Below are 22,151 nucleotides of genomic sequence, written 5' to 3'. Positions count from 1 at the left end.
AGCTGCCTCCTCTATTTTTGCGTCAATATGGCGGGTAAGCCTCGTTTACGAGCTGCGTCGATGACCTCATGTTTGAGTAATCTGTGTTAGCCGAAGTTCAGTTTGCACCTTTTATAGATTGTGTTCCTGTTAAACACGTTCCTATGTTAATACTATTCCAAGTTTCCATTTCCGTGCTGCACCGTACTCTACACGGTACTAGGAAGCTGGGAATTCGGGAACCCATGCCGGCGCTTGACCAGAGTCTCATTTCGTCCTAAATAAATCAGAAAACGTATGCTTGCTATGATAGGATTTCATCTAAGAAATCGAAGATGCCATAAAACACGCCATTTGGAAAGCACGTAATAACTCAATGTAAGCCGATCTACCTTTCGGTAACTATTATGGTTGAATGCACAATGCTGCTTTCAGTTTTATTTTTTTTTTCATGTGGCTATATGGAACTGAACAACCACGAAATAAAAATAAAACAAGGAGCACCCTAATATTGAAATGGAGAGCATTATCAAGGGGGTGAGTATACCTTTTTGAAAACGCTCGCATTCTAGCATTGAAAACAACGGCAGCGATGCTAGATTGATTCTTGGGTTACCAATTAAAAGCGGTTATATACCTAACCTTTTTAAAAGATCTTGGTACACCTAATCTTTTGGATAACTTAGCTTATTGCTGTGATTATAGTTTGCTTACTATAGTAAGGTTTTTGAATCCATTAATCACCACATTATCCTGATTCAAAACGCAGGCGTTCGGAATTCGCGGAATTCGCTTGACGGAATTGAAATCTAATCTAAAGAAAGGCCTAGGGCATATATTTAAACGGTCACATGCCTTTGTCCCTGCCCATTTCACACGGTGTTACAGAAGGAAATGTATTAGGCCCTCTACTAATTAATTTATACATGAAAAATATAGTAATCATGGATGATACGTTCCAGTTCACTATATTACACCAACTAGAGCACCATGCTTATAATCAGTTTTAATTCTCAACATAGAAGAGTAAAATGGAATGCGATGCATGAGCAGTTCTCTGCTCGATCGAGATTCGAATGAGGATCACAGCATCGAATCCAAAAGATATAGTGTTTAATTCTAGAAATAGGCCTATTTCAACTATTGAAGTTAAGTATGATGGCCAGGTGACTGAAATTGTCAATAATAACAAAATACCAGGAGTTCATTACTCTTCCACGTTAAGCTCGGAAGTACAAGTGAATAATCTTTGCATGCAGCTTTTTTTGGGCTGCAGATGTATAGTATCTCGCTTTCGCCGGGTTCATCCACCATCAATCAAGCTCCTAGTGCACAATGCATTACTTAACTCAAACTTAATATAATGGTTCTTTGTTTGTAGCACAACTACAAAATCTACCTTAACCAACCTTGCTTAAGCATTTCCGTTATGAATTTGAATCAATGTCCTCCAGTAAAGAATCATCTTCATTCATGAACATTATCTCCATAGATATTTTGTACGAACTTCGCTTACCACAGGCCGCCTGCTACTATTAACCACAAATAGAAACCACCATAGCATCGCTGTCACCTTTAGAGCGGCGCTTTTCTAATTCCAACGTGACAACCCAAAACATAGACATATAGGCGATGTCGTATTTTCGTACCTTTTACAGGCATAAGACCCTGTCCCATAACGTTTTAGTTGCCCTCAACAAACACTATTACAGCAATAGCAGGCCTCAAGCAGTTACCTTCTTTGCCAGTATCTGATCTGTACAACTTTTTATTTTTTCTCATGCCGTTGCTTTTGTTTCCTAAACACACAGCGCAACAGACGAAGGACAAGCGAGCAGACGGGAACAGCGTCGCGCTGTTCTCGTCTACTCGCTTGTCCTTCGACCGTTGCGCCGCGTCTATAAGAAATGTTGCACCAATAACCTCAACTCTCCGTTTCATTATTTTCGTGTCCGTCAGTGATATTTTTTATTGAGTTGCTCATTGAGGGCCTTGCTCTTTTTTCCTGCTTATAGTAAAATCTGTTTCCACAATGCGTATCGCGTATGCAGAGAGATTAGTATTCATGTAAATCTTTTCTGGACTTGTTTTGTGAAAGCTTCCCTCACTGTTATGTACCCTACACATAATTTCCATGGGTTGCTTTTCCTGGATCTACTCAAGCATCTAGCGTTTATTCCACGCGGCATTTCCTTAAAAAACTATACATATTCCTCTGCCCGAGGGATGCGCACAACAAATACACAGCGGGCCGTGTAACAACATCTTTAATCTCACAGGGGTCGTCGAAGGCGGTGCTAGGTCGTCGTCCGGGGGGCTGCAGCCTGCGGGTCGTCTTCCGTGGAGAAGCGCCAGGCGCAAAGCAGCAACGAAGAGCAGGAGCGAAGAGAGGGCGAGACGGCGGCGCGTGCCTTCTTTATAGCCCCCTCGCGCGGGACCGGTTATCCCCGAACGAGCGGGGAGAGGGAAACAGGCAGCGCGCAGGGAGCATTGGGAAGTGGCGCGGCCTTCGAATGCGCGGCGCGCCACGGGCCCTACATCTCCCCCCCTCCTCAGCGTCTGACCCGGGGTCCGCCAACAGCCGGGCCATGTCCATGTCCGAGCCCGGGTCGGCGTAAAATATGGAGGTTTGTCGCCTGGCTCTGGCGGGATGCCATCTCAGCGGGTCCGTGGGACGGGAGAAGCAGCGGGCATGGCGGGACTGTTCCGGCTGGTCCCTCTCCGGCAGCGGCCACATCCTCGGGGTCACAGCGCAGCTGGGCTCGGCCACGGATACGCCTGGCAGCGGCCCTGAGCTGCTGCCCTACATCGTTGACCCCTTTACACATGGCGCCGTGCTGGAGGCACATTGTAGCAAAGCCGATCGTTCACCTGCCGCGTGGTCGGGGGATGCAGCGTTTCACGAAGCGGTTGGGGATGTCTTTCCCCTCTCTCCGCGCCTGTGCGGACGTCGCTGGCGAGCTCAGCTCGACGCCGCTGCTCGAACGCGTACGGGTCAAGAGCGCGAGGAATCGCGGAGCCTTCCGCTGGCCTTTCCTGCCCTACCGTCATTACGTCTGCGCCTCTGGCGCGCGGCACGGAGCCTTGGCCTCCGGCCCAGGCGCATCGCGGCTCTAGCGATTCGGCTGGCCTGGGGGGTGGCTGGTAGCGCAATTCAGTGAGTAAATCCGCCTGCACTACTTTCGCTTCCTGTGCTAGGGCCTCGAGGTTTGCAAAACCACATCCCCGCAAATACGGCTTGAAGCGCGGATGGCATTGCCTCATCACGCGCGCGACCTGTTCGAGATCGGTTGCCGTGGGATCTGCCTTCTTGTAGAGCTCCTGCATTGCGCGTACATACTCGAGGAGGCTCTCCTCTGGGTGCTGTGTGCGCAACGCTAGCTCCTCAAGCATCCGGCGCTCGTAATTCGGCGGCAAGAACTCGGCGCGGAAGCGATCTGTGAAGTCTGCCATCGACTGGAAGGCCGGCTGGCAGCGTCTCCATCGCGCCGCGCTCTCAACAAGTGCCACGGGGATTACCTGCGCTAGCACCACGTCGTCTGGGGAACCCAGTGCCGTCTGATAATCCTCGAGTTCTTGCAAGTACTCGTGGACTGACTTCACGTCCGTGTAGCCGGAAAAGGAGGGAACCTCTACATTTATCCGCGGACGCGAGACTGTCGCCGCAGCTGTGGCTTGGTTGGCGCTAGCCACCGAACCGAGCTGACGGGTGAACACCGACAACATTTCGTTCACCTGCCTCATCAGGGCGGCCGCATCGGTAACCTGCGCAGACCCGGACGCACTGGCGTCCGAAGCGGCGGCCCTATCTGCCACGCCTTTTCTCGGAGGCATTGCACTCAACAACTAAGGCCGGCCGGGAGCCTACACGCGCACGACTACCATCTAGCCCGCATCAAGAGGCTAGTCACAAAGGCTAAACACTTCATAAAACTAACATATGCACAAAAAAATTAAAACACAAACCGCCCGACACTAAAAAACATACACATAACCCAAAACAAAATTAAAACACTATACAAACACTTACCGACATTCTAGTGGAAATTAAGAAGAAGAAATGGACATGGGCAGGACATGTAGTGCGAAGAGAGGATAACCGATGGTCGCTGAGGGTAACAAACTGGATTCCAAGGGAAGGAAAGCGTAGCAGGGGGCGGCAGAAAGTTATGTGGGCGGATGAGATTAAGAAGTTCGCAGGGGTCAAGTGGATGCAGCTAGCTCAGAACCGGGTTAAGTGGAGAAATATGGGAAAGGCCTTCGCCCTGCAGTGGGTATAATCAGGCTGATGATGATGATACAAACACTACTATACTACACTCCGCTTCATCTGCACACACGATAGCCCTAAACTCAAAATGGCGTCGCACCTAACATACAAAGGACCGGCCCGTCGGGTTGCCGTGCGCTTCCACGTTGGCAGAGAAATCGTCCACATGGGTGCCAGTTGTGGGCAATTCGTCTGCCCGAGGGATGCGCACGACAAATACACAGCGGGCCGTGTAACAAACATCTTTAATCTCACAGGGGTCGTCGAAGGCGGTGCTAGGTCGTCGTCCGGGGCGCTGCAGCCTGCGGGTCGTCTTCCGTGGAGAAGCGCCAGGCGCGAAGGAGGAGCGAAGCAGGAACGAAGAGCAGGAGCGAAGAGAGGGCGAGACGGCGGCGCGTGCCGTCTTTATAGCCCCCTCACGCGGGACCAGTTATCCCCGAACGAACCGGGAGAGGGAAACAGGCAGCGCGCAGGGAGCATTGGGAAGTGGCGCGGCCTTCGAATGCGCGGCGCGCCACGGGCCCTACATCTTCCCCCCCCCCCCCCCCTCAGCGTCTGACCCGGGCTCCGCCAACAGCCGGGCCATGTCCATGTCCGAGCCCGGGTCGGCGTAAAATATGGAGGCTTGTCGCCTGGCTCTGGCGGGATGCCATCTCAGCGGGTCCGTGGGACGGGAGAAGCAGCAGGCATGGCGGGACTGTTCCGGCTGGTCCCTCTCCGGCAGCGGCCACATCCTCGGGGTCACAGCGCAGCTGGGCTCGGCCACGGATACGCCTGGCAGCGGCCCTGAGCTGCTGCCCTACATCGCTGACCCCTTTACACATGGCGCCGTGCTGGAGGCACATTGCAGACAAGCCGATCGTTCACCTGCCGCGTGGTCGGGGGATGCAGCGTTTCACGAAGCGGTTGGGGACGTCTTTCCCCTCTCTCCGCGCCTGTGCGAACGTCGCTGGCGAGCTCAGCTCGACGCCGCTGCTCGAACGCGTACGGGTCAAGAGCGCGAGGAATCGCGGAGCCTTCCGCTGGCCTTTCCTGCCCTACCGTCATTACGTCTGCGCTTCTGGCGCGCGGCACGGAGTCTTGGCCTCCGGCCCAGGCGCATCGCGGCTCTAGCGATTCGGCTGGCCTGGGGGGTGGCTGGTAGCGCAATTCAGCGAGTAAATCCGCCTGCACTACCTTCGCTTCCTGTGCTAGGGCCTCGAGGTTTGCAAAACCACGTCCCCGCAAATACGGCTTGAAGCGCCGATGGCATTCCCTCACCACGCGCGCGACCTGTTCAAGATCGGTTGCCGTGGGACCTGCCCTCTTGTAAAGATCCTGCATTGCGCGTACATACTCGAGGAGGCTCTCCTCTGGGTGCTGTGTGCGCAACGCTAGCTCCTCAAGCATTCGGCGCTCGTAATTCGGCGGCAAGAACTCGGCGCGGAAGCGATCTGTGAAGTCTGATATCGACTGGAAGGCCGGCTGGCAGCGTCTCCATCGCGCCGCGCTCTCAACAAGTGCCACGGGGATTACCTGCGCTAGCACCACGTCGTCTGGGGAACCCAGTGCCATCTGATAATTCTCGAGTTCTTGCAAGAACTCGTGGACTGACTTCACGTCTGTGTAGCCGGAAAAGGAGGGAACCTCTACATTTATCCGCGGACGCGAGACTGTCGCCGCAGCTGTGGCTTGGTTGGCGCTAGCCAACGAACCGAGCTGACGGGTGAACACCGACATTTCGTTCACCTGCATCAGGGCGGCCGCATCGGTAACCTGCCCAGACCCGGACGCACTGGCGTCCGAAGCGGCGGCCCTATCTGCCACGCCTTTTCTCGGAGGCATTGCACTCAACAACTAAGGCCGGCCGGGAGCCTACACGCGCACGACTACCATCTAGCCCGCATCAAGAGGCAGTCACAAAGGCTAAACACTTCATAAAACTAACATATGCACAAAAATATAAAACACAAACCGCCCGACACTAAAAAACACACACATAACCCAAAACAAAATTAAAGCACTATACAAACACTACTATACTACACTCCGCGTCATCTGCACACACGATAGCCCTAAACTCAAAATGACGTTGCGCCTAACATACAAAGAACCGGCCCGTCGTGTTGCCGTGCGCTGCCACGTTGGCAGAGAAATCGTCCACATGGGTGCTAATTCAGCCCCAGTTGGGTGCCAGTTGTGGGAAATTCCTCTGCCCGAGGGATGCGCACGACAAATACACAGCGGGCCGTGTAACAAACATCTTTAATCTCACAGGGGTCGTCGAAGGCGGTGCTAGGTCGTCGTCCGGGGGGCTGCAGCCTGCGGGTCGTCTTCCGTGGAGAAGCGCCAGGCGCGAAGCAGGAGCGAAGCAGGAACGAAGAGCAGGAGCGAAGAGAGAGCGAGACGGCGGCGCGTGCCTTCTTTTATAGTCCCCTCGTGCGGGACCAGTTATCCCCGAACGAGCGAGGAGAGGGAAACAGGCAGCGCGCAGGGAGCGATGGGAAGTGGCGCGGCCTTCGAATGCGCGGCGCGCCACGGGCCCTACAATACATACATACATACATACATACATACATACATACATACATACATACATACATACATACATACATACATACATACATACATACATACATACATACATACATACATACATACATACATACATACATACATACATACATACATACATACATACATACATACATACATACATACATACATACATACATACATACATACATACATACATACATACATACATACATACATACATACATACATACATACATACATACATACATACATACATACATACATACATACATACATACATACATACATACATACATACATACATACATACATACATACATACATACATACATACACACATACGTGCGTACGTACATACATACATACATACATTTGTATATATGTATGTACGTACGCACGTATGTACACTACTCGTAGACAAAAGAATTATCGCCTGAAATCACTGTCCTAAATCGCTGCTTCTGCCCAATTGAGATTACGAAATGGCATGTAGGCTGTTCTCCGAGACAGGCAGAACAATGCGAGCGTTAAATTCTGTGAGAAAAAGTATCAGAATTTAATGGAAGGGGTCATTACCAAAGAGAGGAGCGTGGGCGAAATATAAAAAGGCGACATGCAGCTCTTCTTTCAAAACTTCACATTCAAGCGTCGGACGCATATCCTGTACCACAGGTTTACGAAGTTAATCAAGACCTTCCTCATCGGGTATAATTGCTAGCATGCTGCGCATACTTGCTGAAGTATATTTACGAACAGAGTCTTATATAAAGCTTATTCCTCCGTTCTTGTAATTAGATTGCATGGAAATACATTGTATTAAATTATTGCTGTGATATGGAACTGGAGGGCAGAAGCATAAGACTTTCCATTACGTCCTTTGCTACGTACTCAAGGGAGTTCGCCATCTGTGGCATTTTGTGAAAATGATGCCTGTTGCTTTGTACCTGAAAACTGTTATATCTGAAGCCTTATACGAAGCAAATAAATACAAACGGGCGTCATGTCCCGGTATCTGAAGCAATAAAAATAATAAAGCACCGCATTTACAAGAGTTTTATTAGTATATATCACAGGTGAAATAATCGCTGAGTTTTTTAAATTGTCGCTTTAAAAGAATTTAAAGCGTTATTCATATTTAGAGGCATTGCTTTAACTCAATAACGGAAGCGCTTCATGTGGTTGAATCAGAGACCCAGAAATGGTAAAAAAAGGGAAGAACGAATTTGTAAGTATCTGGATTCTGGAACAACCGAAGGGGAAAAAATATGGTTATTTAAATATATGCGCCGACGTACATAGCTCAATATTATTATTATTATTATTATTATTATTATTTAAAAAATAATCTTCTCATTTACTTGAATTCGTCGTCGAATAACAGGCGCTCCAAAGTGGCCGTTCATGCCGTACGTACTCAGGCATTTCATTTATGCGTATGATGAACTTTTCAGTTTCCAGCCATGTGATCTTCTAAAAGCTCCTTTCCATAGCAATTAAAAGCCAAACGAATATCACGCGTTATTGATTTGTAGCTCCAGTTGTGCCATTCGCAAGCCGCTGAAGTAATTAGTTTCCCTACCGAACCAAAAAAAAAAATCGTAGGGCAACTATGCCCATATCGATATGGCTGCTAAAGCGTGACGACCACAGGGGGATTATCCGTCTCAGATCAATATCAACTTCACGCAAAACTGTAGCGTTGGAAATGAGGCAATACACTTTGCGACCGCGCTTGATATAGGAATGTTGCACAATGCGGGTTCGCATCCAACATAGAATGGCGTTATCTCTTTCAGACCGTCCTGCTGTGTGGCAGCTAAGCCCTTTAGATCTACAATATATACGTGCGTTTCTTTCAGCGTACATATCCATTGAGAGGACGCGGTCAATCACACGCCTACTTCTTGTCGTCAAGCCTGTACAGATGCTGTTACACGTGCTCCATCGCTGAACCTTGTTGTTGGCTCTAGAGAGAGAATTGAGCAACAGGGCTGTTAAGCCGGGATGACGCTGCGGCCCTTGTGAAGTTATTGTTGGATGCCCTGGAATCCTGCACTGTGGCGGTCATCCTTCTTCGCCATCATAGCCTTGGCCTCCTTATGAAATGTAGGGGCGGGCTTCATAAAAATAAATCTACTCCTTCTCTAGCTCGTTTCTCTCTAGAGGGTACTAAAGCGTAACGGCGCACTTAAGCTAGCCGGCCGTGCTCTCTTTTCCACGGTCGCTAGCTTGCCCAGCCTAACACGCCTGGTGCGCGATTGCGCTGTTACGTCGTTGTTTCTTTGGCCCCGCTCGAAGTTGACCCCAACGCCCAGGGCACCACAGCGATATATGTTCTGTGCGATATGAAAGCTCTTGCTTATTCCGGACCCTTACTTTATTCCTGAGTGCTCATACAAATCAAATGCCTAGAGAATAAAGAGCAACGGACTAGACGACTCTTGATATCCCTGCACTACAATAGCGAACATTGTTACCTGCGCAACGAAAGAAATCGAGGACGTCTCGCCCCATAAGTCCGATGTAAAGCGCGGCATTCTTCCCAAACGCTGCGTGATGACTTAACACAAGAAGTCACTTTGTTGCTGAATTACCTGACGTCGATGATTCAAAGCACTCATGGCTCACAGAGAAGAAAACGCGGCGTTGCAACAGTGCGCGTTCTCGGGATCCTACTTTTCTCCTTCAAAGATATTCGAAACGAAAATTGGATAGCCGGGGAGTCAAGCAATAGGTTCCGAATGCACATCAGAGCCATGCATTTATCGAATATGCCAGGTACTCAGTTTGACCATCCTGCTTATGTGTGGCGTTCTGACGAACAGCACTTTCTTTTCGACCAGCACATGTCAGCCATGACACTATGAGGAAGCGAAACGTAACCGTTAATGTTTCACTCGCGTTTTGGTACGAACATATGCTGCATTTAATATGTCCGATGGCTTCTAATAGTGCGGCCACTCCACTGAGTTGTGTTTTCCTGAAACCTCTATGGGCACAAAATATGGTCGCAATAATTTATCCTTGGGAGTCTTAAACGCAGGGGTGTTCCGACTTGCACATTGTCCCAAGGCACTGAGTGCATCCCATGCTCTGATATGCCACAGTTTAGTGCCGTTGAAGGGGCACAAGTGCAGACTTGCCCTTGTTAAAGATGCTGCTTTAGCGGCCCCCATTACAAAATGAAAAGGATACAGATCGATTGATACGTCACTTTGCTGGGTTTAGAACGCAGTTCCCTCATTCCGAGATCCGTCTCTCGCGGTCACAGGTGGCATGACGAGATTTACGCCACCTGCGTCTTCTCGCGTCGTATCTAGATGGTGTCGCTCCCTACTCGCGCATTTCTGCGTAAGGAGAGATCCGCGGAGGCTTTCGGAGAATCCCTCAGATTGCTGGCACCGCTACTCTAAGCCGCACCTCAAATGCGACTTAAGCAAGCGCACTCAGCCTTCTGAAAACAGGATATTCTCTTGCGTACGCTTCGAGCTCGCAGTTCCAAGTGAGGTTGTCCTAATGCGACTAAGTACTATATGCCGAGATATAACACACTTGATAACTATATTCTTGAGGAATCGTTAAAACGTTTTAGTTCCATATAAAAAATTCGGCACTGGTTTTGTTCGTGGGTTTACAAGAAAAGGTTCCTCACGCATGACGGGTCCCATAAACAAAAAACGAAATACCAAGAAACTCTGGGAAACTCAAAGCACCAAAGTATTCGTAATAGACCACAAGTGGATCTAGAAAGGCTTGTAAGTATGCGTGTTTTTCTTTCAATGGTACTGTTGCGCTAGAATTCTTTCGGAGTCTTATATTGCTCCTAAACAGACAACCACTTTAATTTGGGTTTTATTTACGGCACCGTTGAAAAATCCTCGCCGCTGTTTTCACATTACAGCGAAATAAATTGCGTTGTATCTGCAGCTTGGACGGCCGGGAAGACTGGAGAACGCAGTTAAGTCTATAAAATCTTCAGATGATTTATTGCGAAGTAATGTATAACAGGCATTTTTAACTACATTTGAGAATGCCAGATCCAGTCCACTCTAAGATGTCTTTAATACGCTTTAGGGTGCGCCGAATGCGATTAGATTTATCAACGACTTCGGAACATATCGGCATACTATGGGTGCCGCGTGAGTGACTCAGTAAAGGCTTGCATACATAATTTACATCAAGTTGTAATTTTACCCACGTGAGTGCACGGATCTTCGTCATCAATACTCGACCTTGTGTTTGTAAATATGAATGTCAAAAAGTTCTCACTGTCTGTTGAACGCGGCATATCTGATCATGAAATGGTATATTTTTGACGGTGCTTGGAAATATGCAAATAGTAAAACAAAATATGTCTTAGTAAAATACTTTTCGCATGCCAGGGACTAAACTATTTTAGGTTATCTGGATCTTCACCTACTCAACATTAAAGAAAACAATGTTGTAGAACATTGGGACAGGTTTAAAGAATTTTATACATACTGTGTTCGCAATTTTGTACCAAGCAAGACATAGAAAATGGCGAAAGTTAGTACTTGGGTTACTCGGGAAGTCATTCACATGAAAAGAGAGAATAAACGTTTAGCGCGTCTATTGGGCATACTAAACGGCGATACTTTAAAACATTCCGCCCAATTTTATTCACACCGCGCCACAAAAATTTTGGACATAATTTAGTAACAAAAATTAACCCGTTGAACAAATAGGTGATTACGGCATTCTTATCGTCGAAAAGCAAAGTATTGCGGAGCATTTGAGCACATATTTCTATAGTGTTTTTGCAAATAGAAGTGATATTCCGTTTCCAATGTCTTCTTTGTCCGGTGCAAACTTGAAGCTTGTATCTATACCGGGTGTAGTTTCCATGTTTATTAACTTGGAAACCAAATCGACCCATGGTTTTGCCAATATATCGAATGTTTTTCTGCACCGATACGCAAAACTGGTATCTAAGTACCATGTGATCATTTTTCGTGCATTATTATCCACAGCAACTCTTCCTACTGACTGGCGAACTGCACGCGTAGCACCTGTGCCGAAAAAGGAGAACCTAACGCTGATAAGTAACTACCGCTCAATATCGCTAACGTCGTCATGCTGTAGGATGCTAGATGACGTCATAGCTAATTACATTACTAAATTCTTAAGTGATAACAGCGCAACACCTGCGCAACATGGTTTTCGAAAAGTTTTTCTATTGTAACCCATTTAACATCGGTTATCCATTCTTTTGAGAATATTCTAAACAAATCCACCCAGGTAGATGTAATATCTTTAGATTTCAGAAAATTATTTGACCTTGTTTCACACTCGAAATATTTGAAATACTTCGATTAATGAACCTTCCTTCTTTTATCGTTAATTTGGTTTCAGCATACCTCACAAACCGAAAACAGTTTGTTAGTATCGCTACTTACAATTACAATGAACTCCCAGTTACTCAGGTGTCCCTCGGGGTAGTGTTTTAGGGCCCTTTATTATTCTTAATTTATATTAATGACATTGTCAGTGTTGTCACAGAACCAGTTCAAATAAAATTATTCGCTGATGATTGTGGGCTTTTCAGTGAGGTAACCTGCCGCGATGATCAGATAACCGTGAGCAATCACTTTCAAAACCTTCTTTCTTGGTGAAATCGTTGCGATATGGAGGTAAATGCTAGTAAAACATTTAACACCAAGATAACTAAAAAAAATAAATAGCCTATATTTTCATTACACCCTTGGATCTGAACCACTAGCCGAGGTTAGGTAATACAAATATCTTGGTGTCACAATAACTCATAACCTGAACTGGGACATTCACATTTCTAACATATGCGACTCAGCCTTTCGTAAACTCGGTTTTTTTACGTCATAAAAAGAACAGGCACCCGCTGAAACTAAACCTTTAGCCTACACATCAATAATAAGACCAAAACTGGAGTATTCCTGCATTGTTTGGGATCCAACGAACATTGATGCACTAGAAAGAATACAGTGTATTTTTTCAAAGTACCATATGAATGATTCCCCGGCAGCAATAATGGGACAACATGGCATTCAGACATTGCAAATAAGAATAAAAATACAACGGCTGAAATTCCTTTTTCTTGTTAAAAATAATCTCCTTGCCCTCACTCCCGAGGCTTATGTAACGCCAATGGCAGCACGTCGAAAGCGTCATCGTCATGCTGACTCTCTGACTCCCTATAATGCCAGAACTAACATTTTTAAATATTCTTTTTTTTCACGCACTATAGCTGATTGGAATAATTTACCTAACTCGCTACAAAATAGTACTGATTCCATTGACCGCTCAAATTACTAGTTTAATTTTCTTGTCAATTAGTAATTGCTCAAATTGATCTTTGTGTTATACTCCTTCGCATTGCATAAACAGTACAAATAGTTCATCTGTACATTTATTATTCGCTTTGTTAGTTTTGGGAATTGTTTTTATACAAGAGCGAGTGTTCTTTTTACCCATTTTGTTCTCGCAGCTGGTAGACTGAATTAGTACTGTGTGCACTATTATATTAGTCCTTTATTTCTTACGTCTGTTAATGTAATTACTCTGTACTTTGTATGCCCCTCCTGTCTGGGCCGCAACGAGGCCTGCAGTATTGTATAAATTGTAAGATAATTATTCGGCTCTGAAATGTTCAGTGCCTGATGCTGAAGAAAGAGGACGACAACCATGCTCCATGCCTCACGATCACATAAAGAGAACGACGATAAAGCTTGCTCCGACGCTCGCGCCTGTGCTGCCCTGTGCTGTGAGCCTGTGCTGTGTTCTACGACTTATTGTCGAACGCTCCCTGGACTGTTCACGGTGCAGCGCCCTGTACAAGGACTTCCATTATAAAATAAATAAATAAATAAATAAATAAATAAATAAATAAATAAATAAATAAATAAATAAATAAATAAATAAATAAATAAATAAATAAATAAATAAATAAATAATACGAAACGCAACTTTGCATTTCTTGTGTTTGTTCATATAACTTTCGAACACCATGTTGGCATTTGGTACGGTGCCTTTATAACTAAAGAAAAAAACATTATTTAATGGTTCATTTGACTGAGGGCAATCAAACATGTGACACGCTATCTAATGGCCATTTCACGCGGACAACGACTGAAAGATTCTGGAGGGGCATGGGTGCGAGGAATATTTGCAATATATATTTTATAAAACAAATGTGGAATATGAGCGAGATTTTACGTATAGCATAAAAGTGCGTCTAAGGGGTAATTCTCATCATGACCACTATGTCGCTCGAGACAACTGCTTTCCAAGACCGTCTTCAAAGACCTTTGCTGCATGTGGGCCGAAACGTTTTTCGTCGACATTGAGTACCGACCTAACACAAGGTGATGGTCTCTGAAGTTCATTCCTACAGTTCTGCAAAGGCCCGACTTCAATATTTTCATGAACTCAGCATATAATTGAAAAAAAAAAAAAACAATGCAAGAAATCTACCTCCAAGGACACGTTGACATGTATACTTTCTTCGTGGACGGCTCCAAACATTCGTACTTCAAATTCGCGCACCGCCATCAGCGGCCCAGTGGTAAAATTTCGTGCCTCACACTGTCGTGATTAGAGTGTGAAAAAAAAAAAAAATGTGAGTCGAGTAAAAGCAGACTCTCTGTAAGAGCACGAAAATGAACGAGCGTGTTGGCATTCATAGGGAAATTGGAAAACTTTTACAAATGTCATTTCAATTTTAATGGCGTTTATGACCAGTATCGGCAAGTAGTATGCAGCGATATGAAAAATTCAGACGTAAATATACGTCTGAAAAATACAAACTTCTTATTTTCGCTTCTAAGGGCAACAGCTACGGTAGGGTCGGAATAGTCATAGTATCCCGGGATCGTTTGGACATAACACAGCAAAAACAATCCAACCCGCATGCAGTAGCGGAAATGAACTCTGTTGTCAACAATAATTCCGGCGTCAGGTCTCTCTTAAGATTCGCACTAAACAGACTAGCTGGCGGTGGGGGAGCCTTCACTGCGAAAGTTTCGAGGGCACGTGTTTCGCATATTGCGAAATATTATGTGCGGCATGCATATTAAAAGGGCACTCACATAGTACTGTTGTCTTTGTTTACATTTTTCAGTTTTTCGGCCAACACTTAAATCATGACAACTAAAACGTTTTTTTTTTTTTTTTTTTAAAGCTTAAAGCAGCCTTCTGATAATAAATGTTTTGCTGCCTGATAATAAATGTTTTGCTGCCTTTCACTTTTTCGGCGCAGTATTAAAGCGAGGATTTTGAACTCATTCGTCTAAAGAAACATCCAAGAGAAGAGACGCAGAAAAACATTTACATTTCGAGGTTCCTCGCTTCAAACGAATAAATAGAAATAATATTTCGACCGTCTTTCTGCTTTTATAAGCGGATGGGTATGACTCCCAGCTTTTTTTTTTTTTTGACGTCTTCTTCAAACATTGCCACAGAAAGGGCCTCAAACGTCTTTAAAAGCGGCTGAGCCCCAACAACCACCGAAAATATGAGAGAAAGGCAGAGAAATAAAATGAAGGAAGTGGCACAGAAGAGCAGTGCTCCCGAGAGCAAAAGCGGCACTTCCGTTTCTGCCGTTGCTTAATTCGCCCGCCTTTTGACTCGTCTTTTGACCCGCCCTTTGTTTTCAGTTCGTGCGCGGATACTTTTTGATTGCTTCACTGTCGAGGTCCCATGGGTGATCAACTTTTTAAATCGAAAGGAAGTTCATTAGGGCCGCTCCGAACTGCCTGGCGTCTGGTTCCGTCGCTTTTCTGAGGAGCTCCGCCGGCAAAAGTCACTCTCGAACACGACCGAAGTGTCTGCGCTCCTCGACGAACGGGCACTTCCGCCGAGTAGAGGACATAACATCCGCCGAGGTGTATTGGGGAGCATTACAGTCAGAAGTGTTTGCGAGCTTTAAGGAAGCAAAAGAAGCAGGTTCCCGCTGAACATTATTCTTCCTGGTCAGCCTCTGCACTTTGTTTCACGTGTAGGTCACACTGTGTTGGCGGTAACGCTATTTTAGCACGTGACATGGCCGCCGCTCCTCAACTGCTCGCGTCCTCCGTGTAATGTTGAAAGCAGAGAATTGAAGCTTTCGTAAATAAGGCGAATTTGAAACACTGGCACCGTGTTTCTAAGGGGAAAAAGTGGGAGACACTTAGCCCGCCTTTAAGAGTATGACTCGGCGGCACCCATAATGCCTCCCGTCTGCGACTACTTTTGCTGGTCCTCGCTAGCGTAAGTGCACTTTTCTATTCGCTTTTTCACTAATCCCTTAATATCGGCCTTTATTATCTCGCGCATACTCAGTACAGTCTCAAGTTACCGAAAGATGTGAGAGACCCCCCTACATAGATACCAAGTCCCTCTTTAACGTAGGTAAAACGAACAAACCTTTGTGCTACAGGCATAGCCGGATCCAATAGTTCCGGTTAAAGTCCCATCTCACCCTCCTACCCCAAAGGAGTTTCCTGAGTGGCAGTTCCTACGACCTCAGCCATGTGATGATAGTCTTACGAGGCAACACAATCAGCCGATGAATATATGCGCTGCTTGGTCATCTGTCACTGCTAGCCAGCTGTTTCCTCGTGAGTTTTCGCTCAAAACGCCTACGCCGAAATATTTGGAGGACGGTGCATTTAACGCTGCGGAGTTAAGAGGAATGGGGTTAAACAATTAGCGATTTTAGTCTACACGGAATTCAGTTTACATCAAGAAGCTTTATGCCTCTGGGGATAATACCGCTTTTGATTTGTGAATTTAACGAGTGTAAAGCTTTATAACAGCTTTTCGTCAATTTACTTGTCACTTCGCAAATAACGCGTACAATTGACCTCTGGGATTGAAGAAAAAATGCTCACATTAACAGATTGATTGACTGACTAACAGATATATCAGCTGGCTGGCTAATTAATTGATTTATATAGTTTTATAGATTGTTTGTTTGTTTATTTGTTTGTTTGTTTGATTGATTGTTTGTTTGTTTGTTTGTTTGTTTGATTGATTGGTTGATTGATTGATTGATTGGTTGATTGATTGATTGATTGATTGATTGATTGATTGATTGATTGAAATTTTATTCACATTAACATGGCAGCTGGAGAGCTTGTGGGTGGGCTCTTAGTTTAAGGCTCCGGAGCGTTCTGCCCACCTTCTGGAGATGAGGAGGAGCCCTGACTGGTGACTTAGGCATACATTGTTCAGCTTCCCTGAGCCGCAATAAGCGGCTTTAGATGGTGCGTTTCGATGCCACTACCCGACACATCCTAAGTACTAACCTTCGCATAGTTATAATTCACGGCCAATAGAATATTTCAGCAGGCGCTAATTGAGTCTCACGATTAAATCGTTGCAAAAAAAGAGAGAGATATAAAGGCTCGAAACCATTTAAAATTTGGGTTCTGTAGGCGATCTTTAAAGGCAACTTATTTGACACTGTATATAGCTCCGTTAGATCTTCTGCTCTCTTGTGTGATACCTTGGTATGCTTTTGTTTGCTTGCATAATATACGAGCGACCATACTTTTGGTGTTGCGCAGTGATGAAAGAACCGGTCGGCAGCGTTTTCGTACACACAGAAATATCGCAATTGCATAGTTTAATTTTTTGTTTTGTGTTTTTTGTATCAGAGGTTACATGTGCTTTTCTTTATTATTTTGCAATTGTTCTATACTGTATCACTAAGTTCAACAAACGGTTTTATTGATATCGTCTACAGCGGTATGTTTCATCTCTTTCATTAAATGCAGTTGGTTTATTACATAGCAATCCGCAATAAAATGCCAATCTTTTGTATTTCTTTTTTCCTATCCATAGTTATTTGGAGTGACTCAGTTTCATGCAATCAAATTTCTGTATTTGCGCGTTGTGTTTATGATTCGAAGTGCTCTTTTGTATGTTTTGTATACGTTTTTCAAACTGCACGCTAAACGTCATCCGGAGCGGAAGCCTTTGTCAGGCTCTGTAGCCTTTAGCTTTCGCTCCGGCTTTCTGTAATAGAAAGAAAGAAAGAAAGAAAGAAAGAAAGAAAGAAAGAAAGAAAGAAAGAAAGAAAGAAAGAAAGAAAGAAAGAAAGAAAGAAAGAAAGAAAGAAAGAAAGAAAGAAAGAAAGAAAGAAAGAAAGAAAGAAAGAAAGAAAGAAAGAAAGAAAGAAAGAAAGAAAGAAAGAAAGGAAGAATCATTTATAGAGGGCATAAACGTACCAAGTGTTATTAGCTTGTGGGGCACCTGGAAATAAAAGTTTTTCATACAATATAATTATCTTTCAGGAAATGGTAAGAGAGATGTCGGCTCCATCACCCGCCTCCAAGTGCTAAGATACCAGTTCGCGCCTTACCTAGGCGGCTGTGATAGGCGATTTGTTAACAGCGCCGCAAAGTTTCTCAGATAAGCTCCTTACTGCATATAATCGATACTACTGACAAAATGTTTCAAATTTATAGGTACATGTGCAGCGCTTTAGACACTATGTCGCAACGTGCGGTCTTCTGGACCCTCTAAGTACTAAAATTGCTATGTTGCAAAATTCAGGTTATTGTGCTTTCTCTCTCCTTAAAACCTGGAGGTGAAAGCGTGTCAAAGGTGCGATGACGTTGAGAAGCGCAAACGCGAGGGTGCTGTATCAGCGAACACTTGATAGAAAAAAAAGTAAACAAAGCAAGACGAATAGAATATGCCTGAAGAAAACTAACGTATTTTTTTTTTTTTTTTTAACACGGAAAAGTGGTTGCGTGCAAGACTAATTCGCAGATGAAGTCCCCGAAGCCGTACACATTCGACCAGTCAGCAAAAGGTGACCACGGCTACGTTGTTTCGTTAGTGACTTTTTGACGAAACTACCCGGCCAACTAGAGGCTCCTCTTCGAACGTCCGGAAATATGGCTGGAAACCTGAACCAGCCCGCGGGCGGTGTCAGCCGTCGCAGAAGCAAGATGCAAGGGTCTTAGCATACAAGCCGCCCTCCTCTTTCTCCCCTTACAGAAAAGCAGATGCCTCCTGCTGTATCGCTTGCGGGTGTTTTGTTTTAATACGTGTGTGTGGTTAGAATAGGTTTCGTTGGGGCAAAAGAAGAAATGATAATACGTGAGGTTGTGGATGGCAGCTGCAGACAACCGAACAGAATTCGTGTGCGCGGCCTGTGCTCATGGATGTGTACATTGGTAGCAACGACACATCGGGGTTACTTCGGCCAAAAACTTCTAGAATGCACGCCAGTGCACTATTTCCATGACGTCACGTATCTTGATCGAGCAAAACTGGAAACCTGGTACCGCTCACCCCGTGAACGAAATTGGCTTCATGTGCCGCGCCCGCGAGGTTGGAAGAGTTTGATCGCTAACAATTTACAGGTTTGTTGTGACGGATATAACTACTTTTAGCCGGTGTACGACGGCTGCGTTTTTTCTTTATCTCTCAAAATAAAAAAAACGCACAGGTAACAAGAAAAATACACAAAGTGGTTTAATTCAGATGCCGTTATCAATGACTATAGGGTGCGGTTTATTTGGAAGTTTGTATTTTCCATCCCTAAGATTAGGGCTGTCTTTTGTAAACTTTATCTGGCGGTCTTCATTTCTGTCATAGTTCGGCAGTCAGCTAGAGCAGTTTTATTTGCCCTAACTTCAATTCGCAAAGAACATAGGCAACAGACACCGCACTTGTTCAGCATCAAGAAGAAATGTTGCTACGAGAAGAAATATTCGTCCTTCGTCTCGGAACATTTCAGTATACTCGCGCCTCATCGCGGTTTATTAGGGCGCTGGAAGCTGTATCCAAGGATGCGGGATCAAATCCGGCCGTGGCCGATAAAGGCGAAACGCAAGGCGCCCGTGTGCTTCGCAATGTCAGTGCACGTTAAAGAAATGCGCAGTGCACGCGTCGAAATTTCCAGAGCCCATAAATCATAAACCCAATAAAGCAAACCAAAGAAATTTGACTCGTGCAATGCTGAGGAGAGACGATATTGCGCACGAACTGGCTCTACAGGTTTTCCCTCTGAATTTAATCCTAGCGCCAGCGGAAATAATCTGAGCGCCGACTGATATAATCTAAGCGCCATTTAATTTAATTCGAATGCCAAGCATTTAATCATAGCGCCAGCATATTTAATCCAAGCGCCAACTCGAATAATGTTCGCGCCAACCAATTTAATCCGAGTGCCAACGCAATTAATACAAGCGCCAGTGAATTTAATCCGGGTGCCAACCAATTTAATCCACATGTCAAAAATGAATGTGGTGGAGGGCTCCAAAGCATGAAACATGAATTCCAGAAATAAATAGAAATTGAGATCACATTCCAGACCATGCGACGAGTAAGCGAAGCGTTAGCTTATGGGATGACTTTCGTCAATATTATGACAAACGCACAATTTCGGCACTGAAATACTGAAGGGTACCAGAGCTGTGGCTTACTGGCTCTATATTCCAAGAGGACAATTTATCCCACAAATGTGCGCACTTCTGATTACAGAATATATACAGAATTAAAATGTCTTCGATGAAACACAATTATTTTATCACACAATTAAAAATGTTTTAATCAACCGTACCTAATTTAGCTATATGTAATTTCATCAGCCAAACATTACACAGCCAATGCCAAAAAGGTCCGAAGCAGACGGCAAGTTTTCTGCCTCCGTTTACTCGGTGCCGAATTGTCTGTTTTTGCGCTATGCTAGGAGAATGGATGAAAGCACAGACATGTGAATTCCCTATTAGAAATAGGTGTACTTTCGTTTGCAAGAAATGGAAATGTTTTCTCAAGAGCATAAAACAAAAACTGCTAGAAACGCAGAAGACAAGGGATTTCAAAGCAGGCGGCAATTATCGCGCCTCCGTTGTGTGTGCCGCGTTGTCGTCTGCATTTGCACGACGGAGTAGAGCCGGACGGTGGTGGTGCGTACTCGTATATTATAGGCAGGTGGTAATCTGCGTGTTTTCATTAAATTTGCATGAACTTTAACGCGCATTATTTTCTTCCATGGAAGCTGATGAGCAGTGCCCTGACATCCTAATCGGGCACCGGAAACGGTGACCGCCGTTCAAGCCTCCAGGTGCACAAGAAGAAAGAACAGCAAAGTCTCCGAGCATGACAGGGCCAGAATTCTCAAAGTGTCGAGGCGTGGAGGAGATGTGAAAAATTGGCAGATACGCTGGGCATCAATTTAAAGACGGCGAGATCCATTGCAGCGAGCGATAAAGGAGCGTTGAAGAAAGGCGGAACATGGAAGAAATTCGGAATGAGGTAGTAACGGCTCTAAAGAATATTGTGGATAACAACCCTGCTTTTACGCTAAAGCAAATAAAGCAAGCAGTGGAAGAAGAATTGCCGGGAATCGCCATCAGCACAAGTAGCATTGATCGCCTACTGGATTCGCACGGTTACGCTATGAAGTTGATGACTCAGAGGCCGATTGAGCGCAACAGAGACGACGTGAAACGCACCCGCAAAACATACGCACAGTGGTTGCAGTGTGAAGGACCTCGCTTGTGCAGGTTTTACATCGATGAGACCAACTATAACATATGGTGTTCAAGGAGCTTCGGTCGTGCAGTGAAGGGACAGCCTGCGGTGCAGACGACGACTGGCACCAAAGGAGCAAAACTTAACATTCTCGCCTGCATGTCCGTAAATGGTTTCATTCATTGGACGGCCATAGACAAGGTTCACTGGGTCGTTTTCAATGAATTTTTGAGCGACATATCAGCCCGTGTCGAAAGTGGAGAACCTCGTTCTGAAGCGGTTTTTATTTTTGACAACGCTCCAGCTCACAGCCGTGCGGAACAGGCAAGCCTGGCCAGTCAGACGCACTCGATCAAGCGGCTGCCTCCTTACAGTTAATTTTTCAACCCTATAGAGGAAGTCTTTTCGAAGTTCAAGTTGGAAGTCAAAGCTTTCCTCAGTGAGCGGAAAGACCTGGTGCTAATCACTCCTCTCCGAATGACTAAAAAGGACCATCGGCGCAGTTTGTTGCTCGACGCTGCCCGACACTCTATGCAACAAATACAAAGGGTAGAGTGTGCTGCTTTTGACCGCCATAACTTTTCTTTTATACGGGAAGCTTTGCATGAAGACGATATGTAAAACGTTCTGAGTTATACTTAGACCTGTATAATGTCTCCTAGAAAACAAAATCGCATTTCAGTCGGCTACTTCTGCGCTTGTACGTGCTTATAGTTTGTTGGCAACCTACGCTGCTAGGATTGCCGCCCGGGCAAATTAAGTACTGCTGCTAAGGTGACCATAGTGAGAAGCCAGTAGCTATTCCTGGCCTCGGTTGTAAGCTCCGCTGTACATAGTTTCATTCACTCTACCGTGTCGCGGCCAGACTGAAAGCAGGGGCGCGCTCTCTCTATCGGTG

The 22,151-nt window shown here is 45.4% G+C and overlaps 1 long non-coding RNA gene and 1 pseudogene across 5 annotated transcripts in view; one reads left to right on the top strand and one right to left on the bottom strand.

The window, feature by feature from the left end:
- LOC146198548 (uncharacterized) overlaps positions 1 to 22,151 on the bottom strand; it is a 407,190-nt gene that overhangs the window by 315,105 nt on the left and 69,934 nt on the right. The window contains exon 5 of one of the 5 annotated variants that reach the window (XR_014705000.1): positions 12,153 to 12,362. The exons of the other annotated variants lie outside the window; for them this stretch is intronic. This is a non-coding gene — a long non-coding RNA (uncharacterized LOC146198548). Of the gene's footprint in view, positions 1 to 12,152; positions 12,363 to 22,151 lie in introns of those variants that run through there. 5 annotated transcript variants of the gene reach the window in all.
- On the top strand, positions 21,014 to 21,874 carry LOC146198549 (uncharacterized; annotated as a pseudogene).

Source organism: Amblyomma maculatum, chromosome 2, assembly GCF_055883805.1.
Source record: "Amblyomma maculatum isolate TAMU_Amacu chromosome 2, ASM5588380v1, whole genome shotgun sequence".
Classification (NCBI taxonomy): domain Eukaryota; kingdom Metazoa; phylum Arthropoda; class Arachnida; order Ixodida; family Ixodidae; genus Amblyomma; species Amblyomma maculatum.
Note: the sequence above shows the minus strand (reverse complement) of the source record. Positions and strands in the feature narration are given on the sequence as shown.